An 11,963-nucleotide genomic window follows, 5' to 3' on the forward strand; every position below is an offset into this window, starting at 1 on the left:
CCTCACAAGCATCTTAGCCTGAGTGCCCCTATTGTGGGAGTGACTATGACCCATGTACCTTTGGTCTCTTATTTTGACATTGACACTGATATGGAGAGCTGGAGTTGCAAGGGGCCTTGGGGATTCTGGTCCAATCCACTCATTCAATAGATGAGGCGATTAGGACCCAGAAAAGGGCTACAGGCTTGTGCAGAGTCACACAGCTATTTAGTGGCAGAGCCAGTATTAGAGCTGGTCGTACCCTATTCTTCCATTTCAATATGCTGCTGTAGGAACTGATAGCTCCCCTCTATAAATCTGAATCCCAAGGCCAAGCTTTCCTCACCCTGATGCTATCACCAGGGTGAGAGGATTAGCGATAAGGCACACTGAGCTCTGGGGTAGCCAGAGTACATGGTGAGTCCCACCACCCCCACGCTTTGCAGGAAGGTGAAGATGGTGACCAGGCTCAGCCCCGGTGGGGGTGGGCGGGGGAACGAGGCTGCAGTAAAGGGTCTCAGGGAGTCAGAGACATTCAAAATGACAGTCATTCCTTGCACCTCCTAGACAGAGGATAAACCAAGCCAAAAGGGGCACTGGGTACATAATATGTTTCTGCACAATGGCTTTCAATTATCCTCATAAACATTCCAGCCTTCAAAATGAAATAAGATAGCCGAGTTGTGGGCAGGTTGAGAGGTATAATGGACATGGTTCTGGGTTAGGTCCTTGTCATGACCCTTATTGTTTCATGGGATGATCCCATGTCCCAGTTTATGCCCCCCACGTCCTGCGTAATTATTTGTAATACACACTTCACTCATCATTTCACATATATTGAATGGTCACCTTTTGCCACTTGGACTCTCTGAGCTTTGGTTCCTCATCTACAAATTAAAGTTTGATGTTGTTGTGCTCAGTCGCTCAGTCATGTCCGACTCTGTGACCCCATGGACTGTGGCCCACCAGGCTCCTCTGTCCATGGCAAGAATACTGGAGTGGGTTGCCATTTCGTCCTCCAGGGGATCTTCCTGATCCAGGCATAGAACCCATGTCTCCTGTGTCTCCTGCATCAGCAAGAGAATTCTTTACCACTGAACCACCAGGAAAGTCCCATAAATTAAAGGATTTTGAGTAAATATCTTGGAAAATGCTTCCATTTTTTGAGAGTGGGGCTCCAAGAGGAGCCTCACAGTGTCTTTTGTCTGGGCAGCGAGAGCAAAGTCACTACGGATCTGTGACTGCCCTGTTATTGACATTGACCTTTGGGCCTCAAGGCTTACCCTTGGGGTACTGGGATTGACTTTTAAAAAATAATAAAATAAGCCAGTCCTCCTGAAGAACAATATGAGAATTCATTAGAGCTCACCTTCCAAATAAGCAAATCAACTGTTAATTTTACTCATCATCAGCATATGTTACAAATATTCTAACATCTGTTCACATCCTAGGGGACCCCCTCCATCTCTTCACCAGTTTGTTTGTATTTAACATGGAGCTGAGTGGAGGAAATGTGGTTTTTTTGATTCCTTCTTAACTGGGGCAGTCAATTCACAGCCTTTTTTTTTTTTTTTTTCCTGCCCGTGATGGTTCCCAGCACTGTGCTTATGATAAAGAAGTGTTGTTGGGGACAAGGTTGTGGCAAGGACACCTCCTCAGTGTGCTGCTTGTTGTGGCTTCCCCAGCAGTCAGGGCAGTCTCCCTTTCCTCCTTTATACCCACTAACTGAGGTTCAAGTGTGTGTGTGTGTGTGTTTTATTTTGCCACTTTATTAAGCGCAAAAGGTCCTTGATGGCTGGAATAGTATTTAATCATTCTCCATACCTTCCACAGTGCCCTGCATTCAGTAGGTGCTCAATACACACTCCAAAGGATGAATTAAGACGGGATGCATCTGGAAGCGAAATATGGAAGTCTGTACCACGAAAGTGTCTATTTGTGAAATGCACAAATTTCTTTCACTTTTTTCACATTTCAGGAGACCTGGGGGCCAAGCCACATTGTAAATGATGGCTTCCTGAACCACTTTATTTTCACTGTTTTGATCTCCCATGTATGGGGGCTCTTAAACTGCTATTTGCTTCACTTTATAACTTGCACCTTGGAGAGGCTGGATGATAAATGAGAGATGAATAATTCCTTATTGCTACTTATCTGTTGAATCTATAAACTAGTGTCAGCATTTACTCAGTTGGGTTTAAAGCTATGCCTGGTATACTTATTAACCTGCTTAAAATAAGCCATAAAAATGGGCTTGGTAGGAAATTGTTTTAACTAATTTTTAAAAATGACATTGGTCATTTCCCACCAACTTGTGGGGTGACCTTTGGCAAATCACTTAACCTCCCTGAGCCTCACCTGTAAAATGAAAGGGAGTGGGGTAGTTAAATAGGCTTTAAGAGACTTGCAGCTCTGTCATTCCTTGATTTCCAGATTTTCAGATGAGTAAATTAAGGGATCCTGATGAGATCATTTACAAATTAGTTCATACGGACCATCTCAGGAGTCCTTGGCATACTCCTGGAAGGTGGAGGAGGCAGCACAAGCTAGATATAGCAGGGCATTTTGAATTTTATTCTGTTACTTATTAGCGATGTGACCTTTGGCAATGCAACATCTCCAAGTCTCAGTTTCCTCACCTATAAAACGGGCATAATACTATTAATATCCACACTGATTGCCCCAGGGAGCAATCAAACGTGAGGATCAAATGTAATATGTACTTGAAAGAACTCCAATAAATGCTACTCCTTGTCCCCAATTTACAAATCGGGCAATCGATTGAGGCAGTTTGTTTAATCAGTTTGTAGTGGGGTCAAGGGAAGGTTTGTTTGACCTCTCTCATTCTATTTTGATTACATGTGGAAATTATTTTAAAACTATATAAAGTACTTAAGGATACTTCCCTGGGGTCAGTGTGTATTCAAGAAAATCTTGCCTGATGAGACATTTATGAGAATGCTAAATGGCGCAGTCTTAAGAAAATCAGCCTGTATCTACTGGCCCACAGATCTAGGAAAATCCTAGTTAATAGAAAAATAAAGCATTTTGTAAAGGCTTTGGAAATATGCACCCTTCGTAACTCTGGTTGTCCTTACTTCTTCTTATACCCCTTGCTTTGGGATGTATCCTGGCCAGATGGAAGGTACATATGGTCTGTCCAAGGCTTAAGTTTGTTCCCTTCCGAGACAAGGGAAATCAGTTGTTGATAAGAATTTTTGTTGTAGAGAATTCAGTTAGCAAAGATGTCTAGAATGTGCTCCTGTGAGATCAGTCTTTAAGACATCACCTACTACCATGACTGTGCAGCGAAGGGGGCCTGCAAATATAGCGTGAAGATGAATATGGTGCCTTACTAGAGCCCTGCTTGCCTCACAGATGGGGCAGGATGGACAGAAACTCACTCCAGTTTACAAAAAACTTCTGCAGTTCTACCAAAATTCTATTCCTATGCCTTTATTACCAAACCAACCAACCAACCAACCAACCAAAGGCTGACCTCAAAGTTAAACAAACAAAAAGTATAGAGCTTGGAGAGAGAGGATAGGAGCGGTATTTTAAATCTCTATCCCCTACTGTATTCAGACTCCAATTTTTAAAATTTGCTTGTTTATTCCACAATTAATATCAATGAAATCAGCCTTCAGCTCCATGCTACTTTTATCTTCTGTTGACCCAATATGTTATATTAAATTAAAAATCTCAATACAAGACCTTTGAAGGCTCTCTGAGTTTATGATGGGATTTTGTTTCCATTTATTTGTGTTACCACCTTCCCCTGCAACCCCATCACACAATGCACATATAAAGTAGAAGGAAGGCAGCCTTCTTCTTTATAAATTGCTACTTAATCCTCTACAAATTAAAACTATTTCACTAGATACTTGTAATTTATTTTGTCCTACAATGCATTCTCAGTGGTTAACTTCCTTGCTTTCACAGAGGTCTTCCCTTCTGAAAACCCTCTCCGGTTTTTGGGCCAACACTAAATGTCTGCCTTCCCTCCTCCTCTTCTCCTGGGTCTGAATAAGCAGCTTTTATTTGCAGTTGGACCAGCACCTGGCCTCACATTCCAGCACATCCTTCTGCCAGCAAAGGGAGTTTTGAGAAGAGGAAAAAGTTACAAGAACTTAGACTGTTGTTTTCAATTTCAGAAACACTCAAGGTTGCAAGTGAAATTCTGAGACAATCTGGATGACTTTGAAAAGATTTTCTAAAGGAGGAGGGGGAATCTGTGTGGAAAAATCACTCCCACCAAGTATAAACGTCTCTAGAGTCCAGGACTGTTTTTGGAATTTGAGTCCATTGAGTTTTGGAAACTTTAAATTCTCTAAAATGAATAAGTGTTTGTCATAAGCACGATAGTCATGAAATCTTAGGAAGCAAGAGAATTGATCTTGGAGCTGACCAATTATCCCCACCCCCTTCAAATAATTTCTTTTTCTAGTTTCAAGGAAACAGGAGCTCATTGTAGTTCATTTGGAGAATACAAATAAGTATAACACAGGAAAACACAACCTATCCTTAACCACATCACCTAGAAAGAAAAACAGAGAACATTAATATTCTCCATCTATCTGATTCTCTCTTCCCTCCACCCCACTCAGCCAGTCTCACACTGTATAAAGTATTCCATAATCTGCTTTTTATTTTTTTATAATCTGCTTTTTATTTTTTAAAAATATATTATGAGATTTCCCATGAGTTAAATATTTTAAGAAAAAATAGTTTGATGGCTACATTATGGATTTTGCACAGTTTATGTAACTTATTTTTAAGAGTTTATATTATTTTCTATTTTTCACTAAACTAAATATATGTTTGAAGGGTCCTTGTCAAGTTCACACAAATATTGGCAAGCAAAGCATCTTGTAAACCTCTGATTATTTCCTTGGAGTAAATTGCTACTACTGGAAAAAGTGGGTCAAAAAATATGAATATTTGTGGTTTGGGATACATATTGTTAAATTGCCTTTCAGAAAGGCTGCACCTAAAATTCCCACCAGCAACACTCCATTTTGGGTGAGATAATTTTAAAACATAGTTATCAATTTTACAGTAAATGTCTACCCATTTGTAGACAAATTTAACTATTGAAGTGTTTTGAAGTTACAGGTTAAGAAACAAACAAAACCAAACCCACAAGGGATATTGATGATAATGAACTAACATTATGGAGATTATTTTAGGGACTGGGAGAGGTCCTCTCTGCCCTTTAAGGTCTGTGAAGATTTCAAAATACAAGAAACAGAAGCACAGAAGTGGTAAGTAATTTGCCCAAGACAATATAGCCAGCGGGGGCTTCCCAAGTGGCTCAGTTCTAAAGAATCTGACTGCCAATGCAGGAGATGTGGGTGTGGGCTCGATCCCTGAGTTGGGGAGATCCCTGGAGAAGGAAATGGCAACCCACTCCAGTATTCCTGCCTGGAGAATCCCATGGACAGAAGAACCTGGTGGGCTACAGCCCGTGAGGGTGCAAAGAGTTGAACACAACTTAGCCAGTAAGCAGTGGAGGTGGGATTCAAATCACATTATTCTAACACAGCCTAAATTCTCACACTCACCGAGTGACAGTGTGCCCCTAGTTTCTCATCAGTTCTAAAGTTTCCAGAATGTTCTCTGTGATGAGGTCATTGTCCAGAAGTTGCCTTTTGTAACTTTGAAGTTTTTAAACAGCAAATGACAACAATCTCATTACTAATGAGGGGGTATTTTATCTTTGAAGAAGGTGGTATCCTCCAATACTGAGAAGCACATTCATGTATCTTATTTCTAGAATATGCCAGAAACAGAAGTGAAATAATTTGCTCCAGGTCACCCAGCTTGTAGGTAGTTGTGTTGAGACAAAAATCCAAGCTCTGAAGATTCTTTGGCTATTGCTGACCCAGCAGCAAATACCCACTATGGGAGGGGGAGGCAGGTCAGCTGGACTAAGGCCTATAGTGCCCAAGCATTACCTGGGGGTTAATATCCTGTACTTGCAGATTCCATTCCCAGGGGAAGTCTGAAAGGAAGGTAGCCCAGCTCGTTAGCAGGACACCTGGGGGTTCACAGTAGCTGGAGGGGCTTAGCATCCTGAGCTTAGGTGAAGGCAGGCAGAGGCTGATTTCTCCCAGAACAGACTTTCCAGTCCTGGGAGCCACATTCAAGCCCACGCAGGCCTTGTAGCCTGCCTTCTGAGGAGGGGATTCCTGCATTGAATGGTAGGCTGGACCGGATAACCCCTGAGGCCCTTGCAACTCCCTGTGTTTCTGATTTGTGTGTTTTAGGGGAAAGAAGTGAGCAGTCACAGGGCTGGAATAGTTGATTTAGGGTTCCGCCTCTGTCGCCAGCATAGCCCTCGTCTTGGGCAAATAATTTAACCTGTCAGAACGAAGCACAATGCCTGGCAGAGAGAAGCTTTGTAAATGTTTGCCGAATGACTGAATGAAAGAATGGGTGGATGGATTTAGGTCTCCCAGGTCCTGGGAATCCTGGTGAAAATTGGAATCTTACAGTGCCCTGCAATTGGGGTGGAGTATGAATGAGACATTGTGAAGTGTACACTGAACTGCCTAAGATAAAACATATAATACTCCAAACTCAAAGGGATCCTAATTCGTCCTTACACTGATAATAGGTAAATTGTAATTTACCAGCATCGGAAGCACACCAAGCAAGGGTGAATTGTGAGTCCACACAAACTCTGCTTCACCAGTTCCCCCCACCCCCCACCCACACCCAATCCAGGCTCCAATGGGCCAGCTCAGTGCCTCCTAGTCCTGGTGGGGCACGCCAGCCCCTATCCCTCCTTCCTCCCCCGCCTCAGATAAATGTCGAGGTCTAATGGATTGTTCATGCTGCTGTCCAGATTAGATAGCCGGCCCCTTCGTTATCGCAGCTGGAGCAAACCCGAGCGGCCACCATGCTGAGAGCTTTCTAAGGCAGCCCCGTGCCAAGCCCGGGAAACGACAGGCCCGGGAGAGCTAACAAATCCCTGTGGCTTCCAGGCTGTCTCCTCCTAGAACTTCTTCTCAGAACTTGCCCTGAACCCTAACTCCTGCCGCTACTCCCATAGCATTTTAGGAAGCAGGTATCCGATGTGCTCAGTAGCTACTATCTGCTGAATTCTAGTGAGAAGTTCTCAGACTGGTAGATTCTGCTTGTCAAATTTCCAGAAGCTAGGAACACTTTGAACACCTTTCCCATGCACTCCGCTCCCCTCCCTTCAATTAATACTAGAGAGAGACTTTTGCAGTAATACGGTGACCAGTAGGGTAGTAGTTTTCTTAATTTTTGTTGTTTTTGAATCATTGCAGAGGAAGCATAGCTTCCTCTATGTTTTCTGACCTCCACTCTGAATTCCCTGTGGTCAAGTTTTATCTGTTAATGATTTTGTTTCTTTAGAGTTTCTTTGTTAAAGTTTCTTGAAGAAATAAACCTCAATACATTTTCCCCTGGTATGAGCTATCTTTTCGTGATCTCCAGTCATTTTCTGAAAATGAAAAGGATCTATTATTAATCAGCACTCTTACAGGAAACTACATTTTCAAGTAGGCTCTAACAACAAATTCGGCAGAAAACATATAATAAATGCTCAAAATAATGACTTATCTACAAGGAGAGACTAATTGTTCTATCATTATTACACTGTAACTACTCTGATATAACAGAAAGCAAACAAAATCTTAGCTGATGAACAACTGAAAGTTATCTATTTATACCGTATCAGTTTCCTGCTAAATCTTTGGAGTTAGTGGAAAGCCATAATAAATCGTGTGGTAGGACAAATCAACTGGCTCAGTAGTAAATGTTTCTACAACATTAAAAAACAACAATATCAACACCATTGCATCATGATTTTGAGAGAATGAATCTTGTTAGACGTCCACCTAGAAGCTGGAAAATAATTTGTAGGGTGCTATTTAATTAGAGGTGGGAATTTAAGAAATTCCTTAAAGGCGAGAAAAACTGCTACCATGTAGTTCAACATTCATGAATTAAAATAAGTCGCGAACAGGAAGGCCCCTGATTCATCCAACAGGACATCATCGGGTAATTTCTGGGTGGGAACTGGACACCCGAATTAATAAAAACGAATTTATCATAAGGAGTAAGGGTCTCGGGCTGGGATGAGGAAAGATCAAGCCAGACCCAGAGGAAAATTTAAAGGCGGAGCGTCTAAGTTAAGAAGACAATATTAAACGAATAAAGAAAATCCCTAAGAACGACGATTGGGGTGGGTGAGGGAGACATTACACCTCTCAGTAGCTAAAGAAAAAGCACCAGCCATTCCAACCCCAGCCTCAAGTCGACACCCGCCCACGTCTTACTGGACCCCGGCCCCCCCTCTCCCCGCCCTCACCCCCAAGCGGGCATCTGCGTGGGCTTTGCAGCCTCTGCCCCCGAGTTTAGAGACGGGTCGTATGGGAAGGATCTGCCAGGAGTTTTTATCCAAGACTAGGAGGAGGTTCGCTGGGGAACAGTCGAGTTTGGCGAGCGGGCTGAGAAGTGATTAAAACACTGCCCCCCCCCACCCCCAGAAATCCGCGTGCCCAGGCCCGGGAACCCTTTATCCTATGTAAGTTCCAAGTCCAGAAGCTGCGCAAAATCTACCTCCAGCCCCCGCGCGGGCAGGGAACGTGCCTGAAATACTACGGCTCTTTGAGCCGGGCTGAGCGAGACTCCCTGAACCAGGTGTCCGCGGCCACTAAGCCTTCCAGCCCGGGGTGTTTGCCATTTATTTCCTTCCCAGATCCCATAATCCTCCAAAGCCGGCCCAAGAAATGAGTGATCCAGTGCCATTCGGAGTCTGCGGAGGTTCGCTGCGACCCTCGATCCTGGGGATAGGGGATGCTCCGTACGGGATGTTGAGATGCAGAACAGCCTAACTGGGGATTTGTGTGTAAGAATAACCTTTCTGATTAAACTCCTACAGTGATTCTTGGACTGTTTAGGAACCTCACAGGGCAGTCGCGACCGGAAAGACACCAGGGGGGACGGGGCTGCACTACAAGCCTTGCTGTTCCGACCACGGGGGCAACGGCGCCTGGGGCCGCTAGAGCTCAGCTCACAGAGGGAGAAGCGGAGGAGGCAGGCAAAGTTAGCACACCTACTCCTGCCCGCCACCTAACCTGTACCGCGCCCCACCCCCGCCCCCGCCATGAGTGCGTCCTGAATCCTGCATCCCCAGACCCCTAAAGGGGTCTCCCTTGCAGAGGGCAGCTAGGGCGGCGTTCTGATCAGCGCCACACTCAGGCCCGAGGTCACTCGACTGACCGCGCCTGCGGCCTGGGCTTTCTCGCCTACCAGCCCTGCTGCGCTCAGGAAGTTCGGTTGCGCGGGGTTCCCAGGGCCTGAGACCCGACCCTGGAGACCTCGGACTCGACACCCGTCCGAGGTGGCCTGGCCTACATAGCACCACAGTAGCTGAAATAAGTTCAAACCAAACCAGCTTCGGCCGCGCCAGGAATGCGAATAAGTTGGACCCCGCAGCCTCGTGGGCCAAGCGTGGGAGAGTGGAAAGAACTCAAGGCGGGTGGTGTTTATTTGCGGAAATCCGTCGGTTCTAGGCGCTGTGTCAGCCGGGATCCTGTGAGCCTCCAGGGGAGCCCCCTCCACCACCAGCAGCAGCAGCTCATCGCGCATCTGCTCTCGTCCGGGCTTTGCACTAGACTGCTCAGCGGGAAGGACCAGATCGCGGCTGTTAACTACCCCAATCGCTGGTCCAGGCTTCCGTGCACCGGTTTTCCGCAGGGCTGCGTACTTATCCGGGCTCTTGCCTGGGAAGACCTTCTCTGATGACGAGGAGTGACTTAGCAACCGGTTTGAGTCCCTTTGCGGGGAACCCTGGCGACGTGCTGTAACTTTGGGCAGAATAACTACTTCCAATCTTTCCTCTCGCCATGCGAGGAGTGGGAGGAACAAGAACTATATGTAAAAGGAATTTGTAAACTTTTAAACGCCATACAAAAGGGATTAAAATGGATGACTAATGATGAACACTGTCATCCTTCTCCTAGTTTCTCTCGTTTTGGGACAATTCCCTGGCTTTTTCAAGCATCCCAGAAGTTTTATTGAGTGTTCTCATTATTTGAGAGTCTCCACCTCACCCCTCCTCCGTTTCTTAAAAAAAAAAAAAAAGAATTGTTCCCTCCCCAAACTTTTCGTTTCCTTCTTCAAACTCTCGGCGAAGTTACGATTGATCGCTGGGGATCCGATTTACTTTTCAAGGTCGCCGCCTTCACTGCCGGTCAGGGGGCCGCGCCCGAGGGGACCCACCCAGCCGGGCCGCCCAACTCCCTCCTGTGGGCCGCGCGCCCCACACAGCGGCCCAGTCTCGGCCCCGCGCGCCCCACGCCGGCGCCCGGACCCGGACCTCCTCGATCCTCCGTTCCTTTCCATTTCGCTGACAGCCTCAAGACGGCTGTCTTCCCTTCCCGCCCCTGTCCTTCCCGACCCTCCGCCAGAGCCTGACGCCGCCTGGTTTATTGACCTTAGATCGGCTTCGGGGCTTTATCAGACCCGGCGGGGGCGTCCCGCGGCGCAGGCCCGGCGGGCGGGGCACCCACCCTCCGCCTTGCCCAGTGGTGCGACGGGAGCCCCTTTTAAGCTTTTTCTGGAAAGCTTTCTTTGCCATCCCTAAGTCTAATTCGGAGAATTTAAAGAAAAATCGTTCGAATTCGCGTGATCCCGGAAAAAGCCGAAGCAGAGCCCTCCCCGTGCTAGTTTTTTTCCTGTGTCGCCCTCCCCTTTATCCAGACAGTTCAGGTGAAAGTGCCTCCCCACCCCCACCCCAATTATTCGGATAATTGTCTCAAATCTCCACTTGGTGCTGTGTTTAGACAGTTGGAGATTGATAGCTTGAATTTCTTCAGTCTCTGTGCTGCCCCAACCCTAAACCCCCTCCTTTCTACTGTCCCCAGCGCTAAACCATCTCTGCACTTACACACGCTGAACTACAATTTTCCGCCCCATAAATCACTTGGCAAATATAACAAAGCATTAGAAAGTCATTTGAAATGGATATTTTATTGGGCTTGAGAAATAGAATGGGATAAAGAGCAACTTATTAATATTTCCTCAGTACCAACCACAGGAAACTGAGATTCTCACCTCCCTGCCAATTGAATTCACAAATGCAAAGTCACTTTCAGGAATGAATTCTTTAGAAGAAACAGGATATGTCTGTTTTGCTACAAATGAACTCTAATGAATTATGTTTAAAAAGTTTATAAAGCAGGACTTTTATATATCCTTTTATGCTAGGCTTATTTATTCAAATAAGACTAACAGAAATAAACAAGCAAACAAAAACCAACACATTACTACTAATAATAAAAAAAATCAATTTTGTGATGATAAATCATGGGATTCTAGTAGCCTTTCACAGTATGATTTTCATTCAATTCAGAGGGGCACTTCCTTGATTTTGCCGAGCTAAAAACCTCTCAAATTCCCTTAATTTTGGAGAACACACAGAAGCCCGAGAATAAAAACCTTTGGGGGAAATGGGGAAGGTGAAGGGACTCAGAGTTGGGCAGGGGAAAGATAAGTCAGGCAGAACTTTTGAACCACCTGGCTGAAAGACTGCAAGAGGGAAACAGGAAAAGTTTCCATTCTCTTCTTTGCAGAGCTAATATTTGTAGTAACTGTACAGACACCAAGAGACTTTGCACTAACTCCTTCCCAGTTCCCGAAGAACGCTGCCTAGTCCTTGAAAGGCTACAGAGTTAAAATCTGCCATTATCTATTTCCAACTTTTGGGCCAGCGGAAAAAGCTCAACCTGCCTGGTTTCAAACCCCACAGAGCCTTCATTTTTTAAGCACTAATTTGTCATTCTCAACCGTGCCCTCTCAAAGCTATCCCTCTGTCTTTGCCACTGTATCTCCTTTTCTCAACTACTAATAAGATCCAAAGCTCATTTGTCCAAGGAATGGGTTTATAGGGAGCAGAGGTAAATTTGATGTGTTTGCAAAAACCATATGCAACCAAACTCTTGCAA

This window comes from Bos javanicus, chromosome 8 (genome assembly GCF_032452875.1).
Source record: "Bos javanicus breed banteng chromosome 8, ARS-OSU_banteng_1.0, whole genome shotgun sequence".
Lineage (NCBI taxonomy): Eukaryota > Metazoa > Chordata > Mammalia > Artiodactyla > Bovidae > Bos > Bos javanicus.